We start from the raw sequence: 23461 nt of genomic DNA, 5'->3' as shown, positions 1-23461 counted from the left end.
TCGGCACTCCAACGGCCGTCCAGAATAGAGAAGGGACAGGTACTGCGAGGTGTGTAAGTTACTTCCTGATTTTCATGAGATAAGGTCTGTTAGGAGTTTGATGGTCGGACGATGCTCCGTACTATTGTGTGCGGGCGGAGTGTACATGATGCGTTCGGTATCTGTTCAGGTGCAGAGAACAAGTGATTTAGTAGTTTTGACGAATTAGTTTTCGCTTAGATGCAAGAAGTAACCCATCAAGGGGAACTAACTGCGTTGCCGCACTTGCACTTACTCCTCATTTTGTTTTTTTTTGCACACCAACAAAGTTGTTTTGTAAACCACCGGACGGTTTCTAGTCATACCCCTTTTCTTTACGATCACTTTTCAGTCCTCAGCTGTTTTGTTGTCCATAACAAAAGTGAAAACAAACTCGTCGCGGCAACATGAATGCCAACGCATGCGGTGCCTCGCGCCGATATCGCGCACAATGCCGAAAAGCCCAGTTATCCAGCGTGGCGTTGACAAAGGAAAAGCGAACATAAACCGCGCCGCAAACGATCCGGAACGCACGCCCGCTTTTCTGCGTGTTTATTTTGCGCCGCTCGCGTCGCGGATCTATTTTAAGCTGCAACAACGCCAATGTAGGCCCAAGCTCGCAGGATCGGAAGAAATACGCTGCTCGTGAGATTTCGTAACCCTATTGGCTTCAGCGCTGAAATACACCCTGGCGCACTCGCTCTGTCGCCCAGGAAAAGTGCCTTCGAAACGTGGTTGAGAGAGAGGGAAGCCGGCGCTCAGAGTGTGCGTACAAGCCCGTTTCCGTCTTGGGGCAAACCAGCTCACCACCCAGGCTGAAGGCAGCTCGCACGAGACGGTGCAACACCGTCTGCGTACAAGGGTCATTCATTCCACGCGAAACGTCTCAGACCACAAAGCGACCACCGCCGACTGTTTTGAAAGAAATCGTGCGCTTTGGCGATTATGTGAATAGAGTTTCAACCAAGTCTCGAAAAAAATTTTTGTTCTCTTGAGCGCTATTTCAAGTATCCGCGAGGAAGCAAAAGTTGGTTGGAGCCCAAAAATTTAAATCAAACGTGAAGCAGGGTACAATGATAAATCATTTAGAATATTTCACTTCATCTCTTCTTTCATCAGACTTCATTCACGAAGCCATGCGACAACCTTCCTCGTTTTCTTGGTTCAATAAAAAAAAGCGAAAAATATGACGTTTTAAGAATTTTTTTTTTACATATCCTGAACGTCGCTAACGTTTCAGCCATAGTGATCTTTTCCTGACTTCAGCGGCTAACTGGAGCTTATGCCAAAAAAAAAATTACAATTGGTAAACAGAGTTCATAAATTCTTCAAAAAGCCTTTAAGCGCCAATAAAGCATTCAGTGCAAGTGAGCGCTGGTGTTCTGTCTTGTCCCTGCTTTTTGCGCGATGGAACGTCATGCGAATCACCCACCAGCCCGAACAATCACGCTTCTAAAGAGAATACATTTCTAGAAAATTACCTTGAAAGCTCGCAAAAAGTGACTTTTTCCTTAGATTCTGACACACTAATTATCAAGGTCCTCCAGATAAAAATACGTGAGATGGATCATAATACAACGAAGCTCACTGCTTGTAGTCAGGAGGTTTTAATTAGAGAAAATTTAGTTTGAGGCGAGAAAAAAAAGGTTTGGTTTGGTTTATGGGGTTTAACGTGCGAATGCGACTCAGGCTGTGAGAGACGCCGTAGTGAAGGGCTGCGGAAATTTCGACTAAAAAGGAATTTGAAGCCTGCGACCAAACTCCTGGGTAGATACTGCAGAATTATTTTCACTGCAGAACACGTACTATCGGGGTCAATACGAATTTTGTTTTTTCGCACAGTACCCACTAATAATAAGAGCAATTTTGCGATGTGTATGCCATTTGCGGCTTGCATGGCGGTGCAACGTGCGCAAATAAAACCGCAAAAGACGAGCTGAAGACAAGGACGCACACACACACACACACACACACACACACACACACACACACACACACACACACACACACACACACACACACACACACACACACACACACACACACACACACACACACACACACACACACACACACACACACACACACACACACACAAATCTAGCTCCACTGGCCTACACAACTAAGAACTGATCTCCGTTCGCTGCTTCTTTACAGTGTGGAGACAATGGCAGAAAAGCAAGGAGAAAGATGAAGATGGAAATGAAAGCACCGAGGATCTCTGCCTGTGCGCACCTTGCCGACAGGGGACAGCTATATGCTCACGCGCGCCACGAACAGCAACCTATTCACGGACCGAATAACGTTCACTCAGCCAAAAGACTAACGCGGCGCATACCTTCCAATCGAGTCGCAAAGTTGAAAAGCTTGGTTTGGTTTATTGGGGTTTAACGTCCCAAAGGGACTGTGAGGCTACGAGAGACGCCGTAGTGAAGGGTTCCGGAAATTTCGACCACCCGGGGTTTTTTAACGGGCACTGACATCGCACAGCACACGGGCCTCCAGAATTTTGCCTCCATCGAAATTCAGCCGCCGCAGCCGGGATAAAAGTTGAAAAGTAAACCCAGATCGTTAGCGAAGCGACAAGCACATCGCACAATATGCGCACACAGAGAACGTACACGTACTTCAAAGCACCCACGCTCACGGCAATCCGTCGAACTCGTCTCACGCCTCACGCTGAGATGCAGGAGAAGCGATCCTGGGCGTACGAAAATATGACGCAGCTGCCACGCGATGAAGCTCTTCTATTTCTGGCTTCGTCCTTTTATAGCATACCGCAGATACTTTGCTGGTAGCGGGAACTCTTCAGTTCTCACCGGAGATGCGGTCACCGCATCACGGCACAATCCTCGCTCTCGTAAGCAACCTCGCACTCACTCATACTTCTGCCTTCTTTGGACATAAAACGAGGCCTAATAAAAAATGCTTCCTTTACGGCATTCTCCGCCTTAAATGCCCAGTAAGTGATTCCCGCAGATGAGCATGATGAAAGAAAGGGAACAACCGAGCACACATCGCACTTCAGCTATCTTCGTTGCTTAGATCGGCTGCTTCGACGGCGGCAGTCGCGCCTTCTTGCATCAAGTCACACAGCTATGAAGGATGCCTTGCTGAACGGCGCGCACTCTGGCTCACGTGAAGCGAAGACCTGCGATTTCAATGAAGCTTTTCATGACTCACCTAGGCTCAAAGTTGCTATTCTGGGCTTGACAAGGTCTAGGGCCCCAATGCACAGAATGCATTGAAAACGTAAATATATAAACACATAAAATGCAAATACGTACAGATACTATGTACGGGTAAAATTTGGTTACGCTATGACAAGTGTAATGTTTTGGAGTAACATACAGATCTTAAATGATACACAAAATTATAAAAGTGAATAACAAAGGAAAATTAAATAACTTGAGACCATTAAGAGGTGGACAATCCACGGTATAAAAAAACACGAATACAGAAATGTGCATACCACGGGATTACAATGGTCACAGTGATAAGAAAAAAGTTAACCAGCAACATCTACAGGGAAAAAAGTGGTTTGCGGACAAACGGCTGGTGCTGTTAAACTGATGATTAAGCATTGATGGCAGGTTGTGTTTCACGGGCTATAGTTTGTAATTGGTGCGGAATGGGCCCCGAATTAGCCACAAATAAATGCTGTGTGTACAGGCATCACTGCAGTTAGCTCGCAAGGACGAAATAAATTCTCTGAAAGGGCTGACGATAAACAAAATGAGAGCAACAGACGTAATTCACACGTTTTTCTCATGAGAGCAATATTCTTATGCAGAAAATATTGTTCTGTATAGAAGAAAAGTAGGAAGTGTTAAACAGGTTGCGCAGAAACTTTTTTTTTGTAACATGTGGACCTTTTAACGTCACCTATGATTGCCATTAGGAACATCAATTTGCAATAACAGAACGGAACGACCTCGAATGCAGGCACCGGGCTGCCGGTTGCCCAAGGGCGTCTCCTCGAATAACGTTCCAAACGCAGAAAACCAGTGCCGAAACAAAAACAGGATCCCATCGGCGACACATCAGGTATGGAAGTGGTTCTCCCTATCCTGTAGAGTGCGAAAGCACTTCGCGAGGCGGCGTTATTAAACCGTTGCGAACTGTGGAGTAGCGATATCTCCCCGTCCGTCCTCTGTTTTTCTCTGGGGCGGTGTTGGGGAGAAGGAAATACGGAGGAGCGAGCACGGGAAAGCTTTCATCAAAGGCTGGCGTTAATTTGCGAAGCTTGATGCAGCTGGTCGTTGCTGCGCGTTGATGTAAACGTGACTGATCTTTGGTGAGTAGACTCGCCTTGCCACAGCTCAGATCTCGCCATGTTCTGCGACAAGAGAATTTCTTCACGGCGAGAGCAGTTTTTCCGGACCCCACTGTGAGCCTATCTTCAGTGTAACCCGACCACACATCTGGCGCGAAGCTCTAGCCTCTAGCGCGTCCTAAGATAGGCTCCAGCTAGGGAGAAGCAGATGGCTCAGACAATGCACAACCAAGGAGAGTCCGATAGTGGAGCCTGAATAGCGCGCCGCAAAATCTGTCGCCCGCCCCGGCGCCAGAGCTACCAGGCAGCTCAATAAAAACAAAATAGTGTGTGCCAAAACCATCACGCGGCCGATCAGAGACAAGACGAGCAGGTGGTCCGACTGCATATCTGTTAGTGCCATGGCCGACGAAGAAGCACTCGACCGCCGTCGCGCAAAACAGCGTGCAAGTTGTCGTCTCCACAGAGTAGAATGCTGCCAAGAGGCATCAAACTGACCATGAGCGTCACATAACCACTGCCCTTGGAAGAACGGCGAAAAGTGTGTTGTGCGCTCCCCTGAAACCGTGGCGGCGGCTTGCGCTTCCTTCTCTGCACAACTGCACAAGCCAGCAAGGTTGTGCGCTTCATACGGGGATATCTGCAGCCGTAAGTGAACGACTCGCCAGAGGTTGCGGCAGACTTTCAACACACAAGCGACGCATGAGCACTTCGCAGAAGAGATGCGCGACTTTGGCCAGCTCGTTTCGGACGCAGCAAATCCGGCGGCAAACAGAAAGACGTGTACAGAATTACCCTTTCACACTCCCAGCGTTGTACGAGACAGAACTGATTAGTACGCACTTTAGCGACCAGAAGGCCGTACGTGGCTGTGCTCTGTGAAATACAATAACGAAAAGGAAATAATTCTAAAATATTGCGTGTGTTTTGCGCCTTCTTACTACAGTATAGCGCGCCCGTTTATGCTGTAGCGGTTGTGCGGTCTGTAGGCAAGAAAACCAAAGCAGCGCAGCACGCTGTAAACAGACTCTCGCCGGAAATTTATGCGCGAAGCAACGAAGCAAGTCATGTTTGTACAAATGGCGCAAGCCATTTGATAATGACGATAACTAAGTTTTATGACGAAAAGCGTTAATACTGAGCTAGGACAGTAACAGACGGCAGGATCGCTGATCTATAGTCCCGTCCAAGCGCCCATGGACGTCATATACTATGACAACCACCTGCCCCAAAGCTATAGCCTCGTTGAACGATAATCACAATGGCAGCATATAGGCTCACCGCCTGAAGGCTGTTTCACAAGCCGCCGCGCTGGCTGAGGGGCTTAGGCGCTCGGCCGCTGACCCGAAGGAAGCGGGTTCGATCCCGTCCGCGGCGGTCGCATTTCGATGGAGGCGAAATTCTAGAGGCCCTTGTACTGTGCGATGCCAGTGCACGTTAAAGAACCCCAGGTGGTCGAAATTTCCGGAGCCCTTCACTTACGGCGTCTCTCACAGCCTGAGTTGCTTTGGGACGTTAAACACCAATAAACCAACCAACCAACAAGCAAATGACTGGGCGAATTTTGTGACAAGCGCCAAGGCGATGGATTTCCAACTACCAGTAGTTTCTTCGCTCTGGCCACCGCGGAGCCGACAGTGGCGATCTTTTTCGCTCGCATCGACTGCTAAGCACAATTTCGCGAGCTGAAATCTCGGCGAGCTCACTCTGGCTGTGTTAGTCGAAGAGGAGCTTACCGTGACATTAGCCTCGTGCCGATCTCGCCAGAGGGCAAAACCATAAGCAACTATGACAGCTCAACCCGCTGCCGGTTTGTAGTGTCTCACTCCTTTCCCTGCGATTAACAGTCGGCCCCTTCCTGGTTCCCTGAATGGGTGTTCCAGTAAGGCACATTTTATGTCAGCCTGGTCCCCGGGAAACTGGCACTAGGTAACGATCGAAAGAAGGTAGATGCAGCCAGTGGACGCATTCGTCCCGTTTACGCGGCGGCAGTATGCATCCAGAAGCTGGGTAGCACTCCCTGGCTGCGGCGGAGAATGCATCCGGCAGCGGCTGCGGTCACTCGCCGCCCCGCGTCAGGCTGAGTTCCCCTTTGGGAAATGCGAAACTCGCACGACTTCCGAGCGCGGACGAGGCCATTTCCGGGAGCACTGCGCGGCGCTGCCCTTCTTCGATCTTGCTTCGCCAAAGTAAGCACGTTCGCTGCATGCTACGGGCCGCCCCGGCTAACTAAGCATGAGGTTCTGAATCGCTCCCACCTGTTTTAATATGTTCTTTTTGTTACGTGCAGTTGTCCTCTTCCCTCGATTTTTTCTCGCGAGCGCTGCCGTCTCCTTTTTTTTTCATGTCGCGAAGCGCAGGAGTAGACCTCTCCCTGTTTGCAAACCATGTGACGTCAGTGAGCGCGCCGAAAGAAAACCGGATTGGTTGGTCTTTCGTGTCCGGTCTCCATACCGCGTGGAATGGCGTAAGCTGTCCGAGGATTTCTACCTGAAATTCTATATTTCGATAAGTCACAAGAACGCGTGCGTTCGTGAATACCAGGACTTCAAGATAAGTCACAAGAAAAAGCATCTCAAGTGGGCCGTAAACGTGCAGTCCAGAGATACTTCGTGTGGATATAGAACAAGCCTGGTCCGCACACTGCGCACTCACTGAAATCTTAAAACCGCTTGAAGCGCAGGGACTTGCAATGGAATGGCATGTTGGCAAGGTGGTCATTTCAGAACTCGGCACCGGGTACTGCTTTATAAAGGCTGCTTCATAAAAACGACTATCGAGCGCTATGAAGTTGTGAGGGAAGCAGCAGCGTACAAACGAGCCCTGTGCTTGGTTGGTCGATTTCTCTCTCAGGTAAGCATATTTCTAGTTCTCACGCATAAAACAAAGTTCAGTGCGGAGCATCGTATGCAATGCATATCTGCAGAACCAGTGCATGCAAGATAGCGTGCAGAGTACACTATTATTGAGCAGCGCACTTAACTGACGCAAGCATCGGTTATGATTCCGGTGCGATTCATTTGGGAGGGCAGTAAAGAAAACTAAGTGCTCGTTTAGTAACGCAGTATTAGGTGAGGGAAAGAGCATGGCTTGTAATCTGCCTACAATTATGTGTGCGCTGCAGATCCTGACAGCACTTGAGGTCTCTGTCACTGTGCCCGGCTCCAAAACCCACAGTGGGCTGTTTGTCGCTATTCGTAAAACGAACGAATGAATGTGGGTCTTTAGTCTTTACCGATCGATAGGGCATTTCACCGCACAACTGCACAGATTAAAAAAAAACTGCGAATTGTTACTACACACTGCCAGCAGCGGAATGTTTTGCCAAACAAGTCAAGCCACGCCCGTCGTCCCTCCTCCGCTTCGTCATCCGTGACGCAGGCCGGGAGAGGTCATTTCCCGGAAAGTTTTGCCTGGCGCGGAGGCCTTCCAAAAGACAGCGTTCTGGGTCAATTCCTGGCTCCTTCGTTTCTTTCGGTTCCAACTCTTTCGGCGTTGCTTTCTAATTTGCCCAGTGAACTTCGATAGGACGCATTTACTGGAGATATTTCGTTATTCTTGTCTTTCTTCTAGCGTTCTTGCATTTTCTCTGCGTTTGTTTAAAAACAAACATTTGAACCAAATGGGCACAACGACGCGTATTGAAGACATCCTCTTGCTTGATTTCATTTGTTTCGGGGATTTCGGTAGCTTCGCGCTCTCTTACCCTATCGCCATGGCGCGGATGCAATGTGCAATATGCAATTGGATGCAATATGCAGCCAATGGTGAGGTCCATCGAAGCGCTCTGTCAACAGCAGGTGACAGGACCTGGCCACTGGCTGCGACATGCAGCCAATCGGGAGGGCCGCTCGCCAACCAGCCAATTGCCGGGTCGCTTCCCACAGACACTTGAAAGCCGCTGATATGTATGAGTAACCACTGACATATGGCCGGCAGGACTGAAGAGCGCACACAGGACCAGCACACAGAGAAGAAGCGACAAGACACGAGTGCTGACTAGCAACTGAATGGTTTATTGGAATAACATGTATATATATGTGCAAAATAACAATCTGAAAACCAAGTGCCCATGTTTCGCAGGAAAGATCACTGCCATCGGGCAGCTTTGTCCAGATAAGCGATTTCGCGGGGATGAACGATAACCGAAGTGGTGCTTACGCACGTATCAGAATTCTTGTGGATGTGGTAGGCTTCTTTTAATTCTCTTGTTAATTTTTCGCTGTGCTTGTACTAAGCTGAAGCATTATTGAACAAAGGCATGCAAGGAGAGTGGAAAGGTGGGTAGCTTGTGGCTGCATTCCTTATGGTGTAGTGCTAGGTTCGAGGAGGGCGCCTTCCCTAAGGAGCTTTCATGTTCACGTACCCTAATGTTCAGACAGCTTCCTGTTTGACCGATATAATTCTTGCCAGATGTGAATGGAACTCTGTACACCACCCGTTTTGCGCACGGAAGAAATGATACTTCACGTTTTACCAGGAATTTTCCATTGTCTGCACGGCTTTTCTCGTCATCTATTTTTCTGTTTACTTTAGCACAAATGCTGCCTAGCTGAATGGGTGCAGAAAACATAACTTCCACTCCATACCTATGTCCAACTTGTCGTAGGCGATGCGACATACCATGGAAATACGGTATGACCACGATATTTTTCTTTTCCCTTTGACCGGTTGTTTCAGATGCCTGTCCTCGTCCTGTGTGCGCTGTTCAATCCTGCCATGCACCAACTAGCTCAACTCTCCGTTCTTCTACAAAGGACCGAATGGAAGCCAAATGGACAGCCCAAAAATGGACAGCGAAAATGGACAGCTCACAGAATACGGCCCCAGAGCTCGAGAGGGAGATGTGGATGGAGTCCTTTGATTAGACTTCAGGTCGTTGGACAGTTTCAGCTGTACAAAACGTTACCAAACTACAGCTTACACCTACAATGAACACTTATTTCAGCGAATAATAGGCAGTGCTAAACGCATGAACAAGTTGGCTACTACTAAAACGCGATATGGTTAGTTTTTGCGGTCTTTAAAGAAAATGAAAGCCTGTTTCCGCAAGGTGATTTTAATGAATGTAAATATGTTGTTGATGCAATTCTATTCAGCAAATTGTTCCACAACTGTGTAGCTACAAAGGAAATTAATTCGCAGTTCGTACTTATGGTTTGGTTTATGGGGGTTTAACGTCCCAAAGCGACTTACGTTATGAGGAACGCCGTAGTGAAGGGCTCCGGGAATTTTGACCACCTGGGGTTATTTAATGACCACTGACAGCGAACAGTACACGGGCCTCTAGAATTTCGCCTCCATCGAAATTCAACCACCGCGGCCGGGGTCGAATCCGCCTCTTTTGGGTCAGCAGCCGAGCGCCATAACCACTGAGCTACCTCGGCGGGCTATTTGTTCCTATGTTTCGTGCGGTAGAAGTTTTCGTATACTGTTGTTCGCAATGAGTACTTGCTGGTGTTGTTTTTTATTACTGAAGGACAAACAAATGCCTCGTGAATGAGCTTGCAAAGTATTATCAGTGCACGTACTCAATACAGTTGTTGAAATGTAGTATATCAGGTACAGGATAAGCGAAATGTATTAATTCTTGCGAGTCAAGAAAAGACTTTTCATTGCAAGCAATGCTAAAATTTCAACTTTGCCACTGAAATGAACGAGGAGATCCTTTAGGGGCTTATAAGTGACCCCACTTTCCAGTTTAACGCCAACAGCGAAAAGATGAACCGCCTGCGGCCATGAATGGAAAGTCAAGCGGCGACGAGAAAACGACTGTTAGGCCACTCGGTTCGTGTCACGCGCCGAGGTAAGACGTAGACAGCGAGCTTATAACAAGACCACGCGTGCCCTCCCGGTTACGTTCGTGGATGGCGCGTTTCGCGCGCAGGGCAGCGTACGCGTGCGAGCTTTCGACAGACGCAGGCAGCAGTGCATCGATTAACCGACGTCCGTCCCCGATTAGCGCAGCCACGTGAGGAGGGAGCGCGTGTTAGTTTCCCGTTCCACTTGGAGTCCTACGCCAGCTACCGCTGCTTCCTGCTCGCGCGGCACGAGCTGACGCGCGCCGCTGTCCTGAATAATTCATCGCCTCGCAGGCAGGGAGCGAATGTCGGCCAGGCGCCCGCACGAGACGCGGGCACCCGTCGTGTGACCCGCTGCGACACGGTGACGACCGGTCTTCCGCTGCTACCGCGCGGGAGAGAGAAGAAGTACGCCGGAGACACGAATACGCGGCCCATTTGGCTTTGAGCGGGACCCGTATTTTACGCAGCCTTCGATCTGCACCGTTTGGGCGCGCAGCATGGGCCGCAGGAATTCGCGCTGAGCGAACCGGGACAAGAATCCGAGAACCGGCCGATGTCCCCCTCGCACGGGCCGCCGCCACGGTGCTGCGGCGCAGTGGTCTCGCGAGGTGGCGACCTCCGGCGCGCAGCCACCGAGGAGAGGTTCTCGCAAAATGCGCTCCTACCTTCTTCTCGTTCTCGGCAGAAACGCGTCGCCCAAATGCGTCTGGCCATCTTAGACTACACCCATCGCGCCTCTCGTGTGCAACCTAAAACACTGAAACGCTCCTGTATCCAGTTTTACGGATCGGGTGGAGTGCACTGAAAGTGCATGCAATTCAGTGAACACCTGCAATGTAGACCTGGCATGTGATGCATTTGGCATCGACGTATGCGTTGAAAAAAATAAGCACGGAAGACGAGCTATCGCTAGACGCAAGGAAGTCTGCAGAGCAGTGTCGTCGCAAGGTCGGAAGCACAGTCGGCGAGCGATCGACTCTGGCCTCGCGAACCGCTTTACCTGTTTTCTTGGAATGCTATACCGTCTGCTCCAAGAGTTGGGTGAAAAGGACGAAATTATTGTCTGCCCTGATCCGTCACATGTGTGTGGACTATGCCGAGGGCACCGAAATAAACTGGCCAGCTGAGCGAAATTTGCCACTTATCTTTCGCCATGCGGTGCGGAATGCGTCTACCCTGGCGCTCTCTCTTAGCTATGGTGAGACGACCCCGCCGAGCTTGGCACGACCACGTCGTGACACCTCAAAGAACAAGTGCGAGGGTAGATAGAGCATAGAAGCGAACAGGGGTGGGCGGTTAACGTTGCCGCACGATGATTAACCTTTACCTTGGACGGAAAGTGCCTGACGCAGGCAAGTCTAATGAAAGGGCAACTTGGTTAATCATCTTGAAACATGCACGTTACTGGGTCCGTCTTTACTTTCTTTCCTTTATAGCTGGAATGACCAGGCGGTACCTTCAGTAATTAAGTATATTCAGTACTGAATTACGGAGCCATGACTGCAACTTTTCATTTCTTGAACAGCGCCAGGAGTGCAGTTTCTTTTGCCTCATATCTGGCGCATTATTCTCGGAATGCGCAACTGCGAACATTTCCGCGCCTTCCTCCCCTCCTTTTTTGTACGCGCCCTCAGAGCCTCAGCCTACAGTGCTCGGATCGCGGAAGTCTCTAAGCTGATGCGTCAGAACATATCTGCACTTGAAGCCTGCCTCTGCGACGACAGAGCGTTCGGGCCGCACAGGAATGCTCTCATGCAGTCGACTACAAGCGCTGTACAGACGCTTAGCCACGAACGACTACCATCGCCAGCGATGCTTGACCGCGTCCAGAACCACGCCCCCTGCATATGAGTAGCCGACCCGCTTTGAATTGAGGAACGAGGAAGGAATGTACCGTAATATATTGCAAATCACGGAAGCTGCTTAGCTAACGTCGACAGTGTCGGTGGCAAGACTTGCATTAGTCGTAACGTGTTGCTAGCCGGAGCCAAGGCAAAGATCTCAACCGCGGCTTTGGGTTTGTCGCCTTCGAGAGAAGAGTTTGAAGGCTGCTTCTTTCTGTAAATCCTTACCACTTTCACATGGATCAACGTTTCAAACAGAACAAACTTATTGGTAGTCGTGTACGTGGCCACAAAACAAGCATGCACTTCAGTAGTAGCAGATTTGCAGCGTTCAACTGAGCAGTATTATTGTTTAGTCCTAAGATAAACCATCCTGTGGATACAAGAAAGTTTCATCTTTCGGTGTGCGGCTCAAAACAAGCTTTCCACAGTTTTACAGCGAGGCTTTTCTCTCCCATGCGGCAGAATTTCCAAAGGTAGAGCGAAGTTCCGTGCCCTCTGGTTCACAAGTCTGCAATATTCTACCTTTACCTGTAGAGCATGGAAGTCACGACAACGCTTCCTGCCTGGAAAGGACAGTGTTCCGCTGAACAGAAAAAGGCTCGCACACCGCAGAATACTTGGTAACTAAATGAATAGCCAAATGCGCTAAGCTGCAAAGTTTCTGTCACTTTAGCTGTTAAGAGCATATCTCCTCGAACCTAAACCCTCGGCTTTCACTCTCTGCTTGCGGAGTCTCTTTCGATTCGGGGTAAGTTTAGGGAGTTATTTTTGTTTTCGCAGTACTCATTACATATGGGGAAGGTCGTGGTACTTATAACCGAGAAAGTACGGTGCGCCATGTTTGGTGATGCATCGCTCATCAGTGCCAAAACAAGAATGGAAAGGTAGGGTTGCCCTGCCTTAACCAAGATAAGCCGCGCTTGTCGCACGTTCTATTTCTTGTTTTGTGAACGGCCCAGTGCGTTCCTGACAGTGAGATTTTGTTATTCAAGTGCGAATGGTGCGGAGACCTTCAATTGCCCCTAAAGGGCTGCTCCGCATAACTTTCCCCGCTTTTCCCATCAAGGTGGATAGGTCGAGACGAGTGGTTCACACCAAGCACTTTATCGAGGCTCCAGACAAACGAGCCTTCGGGCGCGCTCTTTCGCTTACTCAGCGAGGCAGGGAGAGCACAGTTTATTCAGACTAGCTAGTCTGCTTTCGCTTCTTGGGTGAAATGCTCGCCTTATCGCTTCTACCACGGGGAGCACCTTCCGCGAAGCGCCTCCGGCCACGCCTTTTGAAGAGCGCGCGAACCCCGGCGCCGAACGGTCCTTCGTGTCGACGTCCTTGACTGCCCCCCCAAATCGCCTCTCCACGAAAAGAAACATCCCCAGGAAAAGTCCTCCGACAGTCGGAATGCGATAACGCACGCCCGTTGTTGTCGCGGAAACGTAATGGTTCCTCATTACAAGTAATTCGGGACAGCAAACGGCCAGTGCAACTAAGCCTAGTGACCTGTCACGTTCTGTTCTGCAGCCATTCGGTCATTTTCTTTCTTTCTTTCTTTCTTTCTTCCTTTCTTTCTTTCTTTCTTTCTTTCTTCCTTTCTTTCTTTCTTTCTTTCTTTCTTCCTTCCTTTCTTCCCTTCTTTCTCTCTTTCTTTCTCTTTTTTTCTCTCTTTCTCTCTCTCTCTCTTTCTTTCTCTCTCTCTTCCTTTCTCTATCTCTTTCTTCCTTTCTTTCCTTCTTTCTTTCTTTCCTTCGTTCTTTCTTTCTTTCGTTCCTTCTTTCTTTCGTTCCTTCTTTCTTTCTTTCTTTCTTTCTTTATTTATTTATTTACTTCTCTTCTATCTCCTTCTTTCTTTCTTACGTCACAGATGATGTCAACCTACTATTTTTGAATGCTGAAAGCCAGGTAACAGCCGAAGGAGTATTTGCGCCGAATTCCTGGTAACGTTTCTGGTTCTTGCCCATTGCCCCGAAGCGGCGGTCCAGCCGAACTGGCCGCTGTCCCGGGAACTCGCGTCCGGTTGTTGCGCGCGAATCGCTTTCAGTGGCGCCTTCGGTGTGGCCGAAATCTCAGGCCGCGCACGCATTACGGGGTGCATTAACATTCTTTACTTGAAGACGAAAATCAGTGGAGGAAACATTGCGCGCAACTAGGGCGGCCAATTTTCTTTCACTGGGAAGGGGCGCTGAGCCGGAACGCCGTACGAACGAGCATCGAGACAAAAGCGCTGCTTCTAAACGAACCACACGAAAAGAGGGCTCAAAATATATATGCAAAGGACTGCAGAAGGGAGAGTTCAGGCGCCAACCTTCTGGCTGAAAGGCACAATACAGTCCTTCGAGAAAAGGCGGCGGTCGCCGCCGCGCTCAAGAGTTGCGGACAGTGGTTAGCCTCACAGCAGGGGGTGAAGTTTGCGTTCCAGCAGTTTTGTTAACACAACCGTTAACAACAGTAGAGCAAAAACACGACGTAAGAGCCTTCCAAATGCTGGCGCCGGCTCAAGCCACTTTACGCGCACTGCACCTTACAGAAAAGAGGCCCCGTTTTGCGCCGCGTCCTTGTCCGCGCCGGCAGCAATGCGTACGTAGTGGGCCTCACTCAAATTTTCCTTTCGTTTGATTTGTGAGGTCCGCATCGGGCGAAAATAATGATCAACGACGGGATGCTGAGCTGCCTCAAGCATCTCAAGCCACTGCAGTCTTAGGTATCAATGAAAGAGTAAGGAAAGCTAGCAGGCCGAAGGGGAGCGTAAGGGAAGACCATTGGCACGCAGAAGCTAACACCACACCGAGCTACGAGAGTCTTCTTCCATCACAAGTGACTTTGCGTAGCCACACAACCAAGTGGACTCAAAAGTAAAGATGCCTAGCGGCTCACCACCACTCCGTGGTCCCGTTCCCACGCGCCAGATCGACGCCAACCGCGCAGTTGGTAAGAAAAGCAAATCGTATCGCTTGACACGCCTCGCTTTCTATGCCCGTTTATGCCGATTATATATGAGACCCTCGGAGCGCTAGAGGGAAAGACGCAGTATTTAGGTCTGCAGTCCCAAAGAAGTTAAGAAAAGGTCTCCGCCTATGCCCTCGTTACCTCCATTCAGTTTATATCTGTTGACTCTGAGCGGCCTGATAGCCAGGCTGTTGCCTGGTCGTCTATGTATCCGAGTTGTGGTTTCAAACAGTATCGTGAAGAATGCGCTCCAAAATACGCTTATGTTCTGTCACTGAGATGCCCAGGCTATACTCGAAGCGGTGTTCACCTCATTGCATTAGCGCACCAAACGAGCCGCTAGTATTTGTTCCACTTGAGAGGCCGCCGTGGTGGCCAGTGGTTATGGCACTCGGCTGCTGACCCAAAAGACGCGGGTTCGATCCCGGCCGCGGTGACCGAATCGCGATGCAGGCGGAATTCTAGAAGCCCGTGTACTGGGCGATGTCAGTGTGCTTCAAAGAACCCCATGTGGTCGTAATTTGCGGAGCCCTTCACTACGGCGCCCCTCATAGCCTGAGTCGTTTTGGGGCGTTAAGCTCCCATACACTGGACTAAACTGTTCCACCTGAAAGTACTGACAGTCAGAGAAGAAAAGCTATTTGCTTCTACGCGGCAGCGCTGAGCGTCCCGCTCAGGGGTAGCTCCGGCCTGTCAAGAAAAGCAGGTGACCCACCTACCACACATGTCACGTAATCTTATGACGTCATCACAACCTGCTCACTGTGGCAGGCGGCAACCTGCGCATCAGATTGTAAGCATACTGCCCATCCTGGCAGCTGGTAGTTAAATTAATGACTGGTTGCTAGAGGTAGCTCGGAAGTGCGACCTGGGTCTTAAAAGCCCCATTGCTGGCTGTTTTGAACAGCCACCTGCCGAGGTAGCGGCGCATCGCTCAACCGCTGTACCACTGCGCCAAAAGCGGTATGAGAACTCCCAGTGATCTATGAATGTAAAGTAGAGAATACTAATTCTGCACATATGGAAATGTAGGCCGAATCTAGGCAACAGAAACGGAGTACTTGCGAGGGAGGCGTCTGTTGCTATCCCACTGCATTCTTAAAGGTGAGTTAATAATTATGTGGCCCTGAAAGAAAGATCAATGTCCGTGTCTGACAGGTGAGACCTAAATAGAACACCAGGCCGCTGAAGGGACGCATGAACGCTATCGTGCCATACCTTTGGGCGGAGCTCAATTGGTGAGTCGAGTTTTTTTTTTTTTTACGTGCTCAGAACATGAGAGCTAGCCACACGCAAGCTACACTATGCCAAGTCGGAGAACACATTTTATTGTTTTTATGCACTTTCATGGCTGTGTACTGTATGGGTGAACAGCGTCAGCGCTCTGAAATGTTCGGGTGAGGCGAGAACTCAACTCTAAAAAACAATCGCAGTTGAGAGCTGCCGCCGCGGTGGCCCAGTGGTTACGGCGCTAGGCTGCTGACCCGAAAGACGCGGGTTCGATCCCGGACGCGGCGGTTCAATTTCGATGGAGGCAATATTCTAGTGGCAATATTCTACTGTGCGATGTCAGTGCACGTTAAAGAACGCCAGGTGGTCGAAATTTCCCGAGCCCTTCACTACGGCCTCCTTGAGTTGCTTTGGGGCGTTGAACCCCATAAACTATAAACCATAAACCACCTGACAGCTGTCGCTGATTTGCCGGCGCCTTAGCTACCGTCAGCTAGGCTGCCCCGATTTCCGAGGTAACGGGCGCGAGGCAGTAAGGCACCGCCAGCACGCGACAGTCCCCGAGAATTCTACGTTTGGTTCGCTGACATCAGCTCAACTCCAGACTACCCTGCCGCTTCTTTCTTGCTTAGGCTGATCGCTGCCATGAATAGGAGTATAGGAAGGATTCCATTTTTCTGTATGTTAAGAATAGCTGCACGCCAACCTCGCTTGCCAAAGAAAAAGCGCAGCACTCGAAATCGGCCCTGCGATTATCATGAAAACAAGAGAACCCTTGCAGCAGCTCTTTTGGAGGTCGGGGCGATGGGCCTTGTAATAGCCGGACAGTGAAGAAAAGATGGAAGAAAGAAGCCATAGAGCTGCGTTCGAGGAAGAAAAATACAGCCAACCAACAACGGTACCCGACGGTTTCACTGTCACGGCCATTGCGCACCAGTTGCGATGGCTGCTCGTCCCGAGCTCGGCTATTACACGCCGGTGGCCCAGCATTGTGTACCGAGACCCATCTGTGGGCAGTGCGCGATGGCGGCCAACGGCTGCCGGCAACGACGGCAGAACCGGCCAAGCGTGCCTGCGCCAGGGTTCGGAACAAGAAAAAAAAAAACCCTTTGCGCAAAGCTTGCCGCCGTTTAGACTTGCCATTGCTCCTAACGGCCGTCTTGCCTTTGCCTCTGCACGAATCGTTACTTCGATCGACTTGAGTGTGCCGAAGTAAAAAAGAAGGCAGCAAACTGCCTTACGTCTTTTATTTCACACACTTGGCCCTTTCACAATATACATGTATAGAAAGAGTCTAACAATGATGTATGATGTATGTAACTATGATGTATGTAGCTTGTAACAATGATGTATGTAACTAGAAAGAATGCAACGTCTTGCGGCACGATTCATTTACAACCGTTACAGGCGCCTAGACTCTCCTTCCGCCGTGTTGAAACTCGCAGACTTAGAACCACTGGCAGATAGAAGGACCAAAGCCCGTCTCAACTTCCTTCATTCATTATATTTTTCTCGACTTGGTATCCGACCTGAAAATTAGATCGTTAATGATTCTACACGAGCCTCGCGCCATAAGCATGCCCTTAGCCTGAAACCTATTTTTGCACGCACAAATACCTACAAGTTTTCTTTTTTTCCGAGAACAGTTTCTCAATGGAATGCTCTAGCGGAGTTCTCCGTTGCTTTGTAATCATTCTTGATTTTCACTGCTGGTTTAGTAGCTGTACTCTAACCGCGTTTTCAATTGTACTTTTGCGTTGCTTGTTTTCTGGTATTTATATCGCTCGGTACTATCGCACCTGTTTTGCTTTTCCCTCCTGCATGTATTTCCCTCTCCTGCTTGGACATACAGCATGTCCGCAGTATTCAATAAATAAATAAATATACTGCTGCGCATACGTCTTCCATTAAAGAGCCAGTGGAAACTTTGAGCAAGCGCCACACGACCCGCTGCCAGGAGCGCATGGCGCATCCAAGAAGTAGTGTAAATTGTTTCCGAAAAAGAATGCCATCAACAACTGCGATTAGATGTGCTATGCCTGCTAGACAGAAGGTAATGGGACGAGCACGTAAGAAAGATGCACACTTGCACGAGTCACACCACTGATGAATATCTGTCAGTTTGGCGCTCTTCCTCCAAAAGCACGTTGGCACCGGCATACAGCAGCGAATTACAACGCTCGTGGAGACATCGCTCGACTGAGCACCTCATTAGCAAAGCTCATCCGTGGGAAAAGTAATGCTCCCTGAGGCATTCCTGGAAAAGGAACATGAAAGGGCGCGGTAAGTGCGCATGTTGGCCTGCTTATGGGTATCGTTTCAATGCAGGACAATGGCAAAGAGTGCAAAAGCGAAGGCAAGTATGCCGATCCACCCACCCTGAGGACAAGTCCACATCTGCAGAAAACGCGTGAGCTGTTAGCAATCGGACGCAAGGAAAAAATAGAACACGTGTAAATGGGCCACTCTGCTTCTTCGGTCGAGCTGCAGGTCACTCTACTTAAGATGAACATGCCGACGTCAACTAACTGCATCACTGTTTCTGCAGGGGCCGACTGCACAGACACCGTGCCGTACACTCGACCATGCACCGCTCTAACAAACGCTGAACCCTGCGATCGGCGACGACCTTTGGCGCAAATCTCTTGCCGGGATCGAATGCTAACGACGCCGACTGCTATCGAAGGCGCGCCAGGCGCGGCCGGCCCTTGAAACACTCCCCGCTGGGCGCTCCCACCTGGCCATAAATCGAAGTGCGCACTACCGCCGCTGGGTGCGCCATAAATAGACACTGCCACCAGTTGCTTCCCCGCCGCGGTGGCAGACTCTCGGGGGTCACGCGGAGGGGCGAGTGATAACTGGGCCAGCGGCTACTGCCCGCCAGTTCCATGCAGCGCTTCGGAGGCCGCGGACTGTCGTGATCGAGGCGTGCAGTTTTCTACGGCGGTAGAAAACTGCAGCGTTTCTGGTTACACCCACGAAGGTGAGCAATGGTGGTGGCAACCCCCGTTGCAGGCTCATCCGCACTAACTCTGCATGGTGACGACGCGACAATAGGATGGAGGGCGCATAGCTTGAAAACGAAACCGGTCTCGCAGGCGGGGTTAAGAGCCTTTCCGCGCACGCTTCGGGCAGACGCTGCAGCGGCGATTCGCCCTGGCTATGGAGGCCTGCGCCGGCGGCAAAAGAAACGGTTCGAGGCGCTTACTCATTTCTGTCACTGCCCCCTGCCAAACCGTTCGTCCTGGTTCTTAGCTCGACACGGATGGGGGCCAGTGCATCGAATGGAGGCCTCCATGTATGACAAAAGATGTTTCATGCACGCGGTCATGTGCTTCCAGCAGGAAATTATGAGTGGCGTCACGGCCCCATGGTGCAGTGAAGCCGAAAATCAATAACCAACCGTGCTGCCTTTCCGGGATACCGGTCTCATCTGTTTAGGGGATTCAGATTCGGAAATTAGATAACGACTGACTAGTAGAAAGGGAATATACAGTTGTCTCGAGTACTGTAGGGAAGGAAGGGCAAGTGAAAAGTCAGTGCTGCCGTGAAATTTGACATCAAAAAAAAGGGGAAGCTATCGTATTGTACTGAGAGATGCGCCCCATTTCTGTGCCTGGAACATTTCGCATCCGTTAACTTCCGTTTTTCTTGTTTTGAAGAGGACACAAGAAATCCAATGCGAAATGTCGTTCTCATTTCAAGCGATCCCCTCATTATTCCATTCTTCTTTTCTGTAATGCATTACGATGCGAATGAATCCAACATGAAATGGTAATTCATCTATTGTGCATGAAGGTAAGCAGGTGTAACCGATTGACAGCTGCGACGCAGGCCAGAATTGGGAAAAAATGCTGTTACTTGTGATGCAATTCTGCTTAGCAGGCAGAGGCACTTCTGTGCTTGCTGTACTGTCCCGCCACATCCTCTCCCTCGTTTACCCTTTAGTTCTTTTCTGCTTTTCAAATGATACTGCCACTATTCCAACTGAACACTATGTGTTTCCTTATGTGCATGACTTGGTCCTATTTCCGATGGCTCCGCTCCATCGACGAGGCTTAAATAACATATAAATGAATGAATCATTGGTCCACGAACAGGCCAGCAGAAAATGGGCGACGCACTGTGCACGTAGCACTCCACTGCCTGGAGAGATTCTGAGCATGCAATGAAGGTGCCTGCATTCGAGTTCTCTGTGAGCGCTTCTCGCTCGATGCCCCAAACACCCATTAGTGCTCCCGAAGCATTACTGCTCCAGCCGAAGCTCGTCGGAGGGCGCTCTTTTGAAAGGGCAGTCGACAGAAAGAAACAAAATGCAGCTAAAAATGCTTCGCACAATTTTAATTTATGGGCAGACGCAATGCGCGATGGAAGACACCTTTCACTTCGCAGCATGCCTGCGCAGACGTCCTTCAGCTGTGCAAAGCCGCCCAGGTCAGATGAAGAGCCCATTAATGGTACGGCAACGTTGTCTTTGCCTTTCGTTCACGATACAAATTGCTACTCTAGCAGGCTACACTACCGTTCATCTTGACGCACGTGTACATAAAGAATTCGTGGACGTGGACACTGCTGCGCATGTTCCCCCCTCTGGCGTTCATCAGCAATTCGTGCCCTCAACCTGCGTGCTCTGCAGCTCTCGTTTCCCAGCTAAGATTTCCGTTTCATTTTGGCTCGCATTCCCCTTCGAAAGTGATATTTCTCCACTGAAGGAGTGCGTCGACGTTATGAAGCTGGGCTGTGCGAACGTCCCGATGGGAAACCTTGCCTCTGATGTCGCCACAAATGACCGCTATCAAGCCCGCGCGCGGGTATACTGGTTGCCACACAACCTTGCAGCGAAAAGGCCCTCATGAAGGTTCGAGCGCGAATTGGCCGGGGACCTCGCAGCGCCAGTGAGCCAGACACCGACCGGGCCAAGTCCCTTCAGCGTCGCTCGCTCCTGACGCTCGTGACCCAGCTTCGAACGGCTGCCTTGTGAGCTGGCTGGCCCCCTGGCGGAAACGTGCCGGCTGACGAGATCGGCGCTGACCCCGAAGGAGAAAGCGGTCGGCGAGGTCTCGTTCCCCTCCTGACGGCGCTGACAAGGGGCCACGAAACGAGACCTGCTGTCGGTGCCCGCTCTGCAGCGGCTACCGGCCGCCGTACAGCTGCGGGGCTAAAAACGGGGCGGCCGGCTACTCACCCCGTCGCGTGCATTGTTCACTGCGGCTGCCCTTCCACATTCCAGTGGGCTGAGCGCAACCTGTCTGCGAAGTAGGCACCGCATCCGCTCTTCCCTCCACCTCAGTCTGGGGGAGAAAGTTTCATAAGATGAACTGAACTCTGGTGCGGGTTCGCATTTACATGAACCTGATTTACATTGACGACCTTCCTAGATGCATTTCTCATTCATCTTGCGTTATCTTGCGTTATTTATCGCAAGATAACTAACCAATCTGATTCTAATAATCTTCAAGACGATCGTAGAAGCATAACTAACTGACGCGATACATAGTTCACGCGACTAAACATTAATAAATGTGCAACAATGATTCTTTCGCGCCGCACTGACATTACACGTACTTACTTCACGACACTTCCCTTGAGCCCGTCAACTCGTACAAATACCTGGATGTTCATATCTCACGTAACTTATCATGGCACACACACACATCGAACACGTCACTAATAACGCTAACCGGGTTCGTGGATATTTGGCCCGCAATTTCTCTGCGGCGCCTCAGCCGATAAAGGTAACCCTCTGCAAAACACGAGTGCAGCGAAAACTGGAATATGCATCCGCAGTGTGGGCTCCCAGTCAAATCACACTGATGAACACACTAGAATCCATTAAAAATCGCGCAGCACGTTCCATTTTATCGAACTATTGCCGTTACGCCGGAGTTACTTCCATGAAAAACACATTTACCTTACCGTACCTTTGTTCGCGCCGTAAATGTTTTCGGGTATGTCTTATCCACAGACTCTATCACCATAACCCTCTAATAAAGGATCACCTTTTCGCTCGCCCTTCCTACATTTCATTCCGGTCGGATCACATATTCAAAGTTGGTTCTCCTTCCACTGGAACGACTTTGCTCCCTCCATCGCTGCCATTTTTGAGGTCAATTTCAAGACCTTTGTATTTTCTGCCGTTTGTTAACCTATATTTGTATAACTATGCACTGTTTTCATTACTTATCACTCCTTTCTGTAATGCCTTCGAGCCTAGAAAATGTGTGAAATAAATAAATAAAAATAAGTCTATCATCACTTTGGCTATCGTCAGCTCCGAGTGGCATTAGGAAAATGATCGGTGCAGCTGTAGGCAGCAAATTGGGAACAGAGAAAGAACGCTTCACAGGCGACCTTGAGTCATGAACCAGCGCTCAAATGACAGGGCTCTCGCGCTTCCCGAAAGACTCGATTCTTTCGTGTATTCGAATACACGAGCGACACTGCTGCCCTGGGCAGGGCAGACACTCTATTACGCGCTCTAACTCGCTGTTAAGTTTCATGAATCAGCCGATATTTCGGAAAACAGTTCATCATAAACTCGTTCACGGTTTAATGACACCTCGGCCAGCGTCTGTTAGATAGGCGGTGGTTGCGAAATCGACGGAGTGAACAAAAACCACGCCTTTTCTTTCTACAGACGCAAACAGCCAAGACCGCAGGCGGAACTCGGGACCTAATGGTGAATGCCATTTTGCCGGCAGCAGGGTTTAGGAAAAGAATGAAGAATTAATAAATGGTTTTCCAATCTACCGGATGGTGATGATGATGATGTTTTAATGACGTAAGAGCAGCTCTGACCAGACCCGTTTTTTGTCTATTCAAGGTTGCGTCAGAGACCAATTTGTCCCCAGAAAAGCCGAGTAGAAGGCCAGGGGAAAGTTAGAACCCACTGGAAACCAGTGGCTGCCCGGAGGAACTTGGAATGGAAAGTCTACCTACAGTGAAGTTCCCCGCGCTCTCACGGTATTCGACCTCGAACTGCCTTTAAACCAATTTTGCGTTTTTTTTATATACACAGAAAGCCGCGTTCTTAGATTCCGGCAGTCGGACCTCATTGCCGGGAGAACCGACCAACTTCCAGAGGGTGGGGGGGGGGGGGGGGGGGGGGGATAAACTTTGAAGCTTACTCACCTTCGCGATCATTCCCATTCTGAACTCAGTAAAGACTGAATCGGTTATGTGCGTTTTTTTTTTAATTGCGAAAAGCGCCCATTGTCTTCTTTTTGTGTCATTTCTACAGCGAACACTTACTGCCCTGGAATAGACTGCTGAAACTTGGTAACGCACCCACAGGCAAAAAAAAATAAATCTCACATATGCAACAAAAAAGTACAGAGATGAAGTTC

General features: G+C 49.8%; 1 protein-coding gene across 1 annotated transcript in view; it reads right to left on the bottom strand.

Moving 5' to 3' along the window:
- Gasp (Chitin binding Peritrophin-A domain-containing protein Gasp) overlaps window positions 1–23461 on the bottom strand; it is a 38493-nt gene that overhangs the window by 6868 nt on the left and 8164 nt on the right. The window lies entirely within an intron of this gene.

Source organism: Amblyomma mixtum, chromosome 10 (assembly GCF_055824585.1).
Source record: "Amblyomma mixtum isolate Tamu chromosome 10, ASM5582458v1, whole genome shotgun sequence".
Taxonomy (NCBI): Eukaryota; Metazoa; Arthropoda; class Arachnida; order Ixodida; family Ixodidae; genus Amblyomma; species Amblyomma mixtum.
The sequence above is the reverse complement of the archived record's forward strand: the minus strand, read 5'-3'. Positions and strand labels throughout refer to the sequence as shown.